Here is a 2,563-nt window from a genome sequence, read left to right as displayed (position 1 = left end):
CTTCGCATATGTATTCATGATGTGAGAAGAAATTCTGATTTTTCAAGTTGTCATGATCTTGCAAGTCTTGCTGTGAAGATGGTTCAATTTGATAAACACTTGACTTCTCCATTGGTTTATCGTCTTATCGAATTGGCATTGATTTTACCGGTGTCAATAGCAATAGTTGAAAGAGTGTTCTCAGCAATGAATATCATCAAAACAGATTTGCGAAACAAAATAGGCGATGAATGGTTAAACAATATGATGGTATGCTATATTGAGCGAGAAATGTTTGCTAAAATTGATGAAGACATAATATTACAATGTTTTCAAAACATGCAAAATCGAAGGATTCAGCTTCCCCCTCGCAATCATTAGTGGTATATATATTTTATTTTAAAATGTTTTTCTTAGTGTATTATTTGAAATTTCAATTTATAAAATTTTATTATTTAAATTTTTATATGTTTTAAGTTTGTAGCTTGCCCCCTCCCCCCTTCCCCTTTTTGTAATTTCTGGCTCCGCCCCTGACCACAACGCTATATATATAATGGTGAAAGAGACGATCAAATACACTTGTGACATCCACAAACATTCATACAAACATATAGCAAAGACATACACATATGCCGCTTAAAAGAAACCGGTCTTTGATACATTTTATTTTCCACTTCACTACCATATATATATATACCATTATTAGACTGCCATGTAAGCAGCTTAAATCAACCTTGTACATCTTGATCATGATGCTACAAGCATAGAACTAGGACTATATATAAGGTATACTCCACTGCTTGACTGCTAGCTAGGACTGGTAAAGCTCTAGAGGGAGACGTGGAGTGATCTCCACCACCGATGGAGCTGAGTACAAGGCCATGGAGAATAAACCCTCAAAGAACTCATTCTGGACATTGTTGATTGGCCTGAGCTCAAAGGCTTGGATGAGCCTAGCCAAGGTTAAGTGCATCATGTGTAGTGACATGGAGATCCCAGGACATAATCTCCGACCAGACCCAAACGGGATAAGCTCATAGTTCCGGCCCTTTACGTCAATCCCTATTGCTGCATGGCTTGGTAAGAACCTATCTAGTCGAAACTCTAACAGGTCCGGCCACACACTAGGGTCATGCTGTAGCTTCCACGCATTCACAATCACTTGCGTACTAGCTGGAATATGGAATATGGAAATAGTACAATCCTCCACAGTCTCTCATGGAACTAGAAGCTCAGAAAAAGGAGTTAGCATGAGTAACTCTTTGATCATTGATTGGAGGTAGATCAGATTCTTTATGTCTGACTCATTCACAACTCAGTTCACACCAACCTGCTCCTCCAACTCGGTCTGCGCCTTCTTTAAAGAATCTGGATTGTTTAGTAGGTGTGCTAGGATCTGTATCAAGGATATAGTTGTTGTGTCTATACCACCGAGTATCAAATTCTTTGTAGAACATTAAATATCACTTTAGTTTAGATTTTTATTAAATTAAAAAAAGAAAGGTAGAACAAAAAATAAATTACTCATACCAATGAAGTAGCTATGATCAGAGTCCCTTTGTCAAAGTAGTCCTCCCAACTACTTATGACCAAAGTGCATCGGGATCCAAGCCGGAGCATGAACTCCGGGCTGAGCTTATTGGCCATATCACCAAGCTTATGATAAATAGGTTGGGCATTGAGGAGCAAGTGCAAGTGACCGATCACCGGTAAAGCAAAAAAGGGCTGAGGTGGTTGCTTGTGTTTGTTGTTGAAGCTTTTAAAAGTGTTGTGCCACAACACTTTGCAAAGAATGATAAGAGCAAAGATTACTACGATGGATTGGAGCTGAAGGGTTGTAGTTTACTTAATATATTAAACTAAAATTTATTGAAATTCAATTTTTTTTTGCATAAAAATAAATATGGATAATATTTGTGAATATTAAGTAAACTACAACAAATTCACAATGTGTTTTTATTTTTTAATTTAAATAAGAAAAAGTGGCAGAAAATTTTCATTTTTATTCCTATGTTTAAAGTTTTAAATATTTATTATTAGGTATATTATGTAGTTTTTTTAGGGTAAATTATTTATTGGTCCTTGTAAATTTTTCAAATGGTCGGACAAACCCTCTGACAAAACACATTTCTTTGCAGTCCTTCCATTTTCAAAGTATCATCTTTTAGTCCCTCTCGTCTTCCTTCGTTAGTCATGGACATGTTGAGAAATGTCAAGATTGCCCCTTTGCAATCTCAAGCCATGGCAGCCCTTTCTTTTCAATGTGCAGAGAGGACCTTTCTTCACCATTTGTCTTCTTGGAGAAGCCACTGGGCACTAGAGTTCTCTTTTCCTCCTTGTTCTTCATATGGGAGGAGTTCTTCTTCATGTGGGTAATTTCCTTGTTTCTCTTATTTTTTTTGTGGAGCTTCTAACAAAGCATAACTGGTCCTCTATTCATCATCTTCCCTAATTTCCCTCGTCCTCGGAGAGCTTCCAAATTGGTGGAGCTTCTGCCTAGCGGCCACGGTAGCATTTGGAAGGAACCCAACAGCAAGATGTAGATTACTGTGGTGGAGTTTATGCCTGACTTGCATGGGTTCCC

The 2,563-nt window shown here is 37.6% G+C and overlaps 1 pseudogene; it reads right to left on the bottom strand.

Annotated features, from left to right (window-relative positions):
• Positions 1-790: 790 nt before the first annotated feature.
• On the bottom strand, positions 791-1,626 carry LOC120277788 (annotated as a pseudogene).
• Positions 1,627-2,563: the final 937 nt, after the last annotated feature.

This window comes from Dioscorea cayenensis, chromosome 15, assembly GCF_009730915.1.
Source record: "Dioscorea cayenensis subsp. rotundata cultivar TDr96_F1 chromosome 15, TDr96_F1_v2_PseudoChromosome.rev07_lg8_w22 25.fasta, whole genome shotgun sequence".
Taxonomy (NCBI): domain Eukaryota; kingdom Viridiplantae; phylum Streptophyta; class Magnoliopsida; order Dioscoreales; family Dioscoreaceae; genus Dioscorea; species Dioscorea cayenensis.
This window is presented reverse-complemented; position numbering and strand designations above follow the sequence as displayed.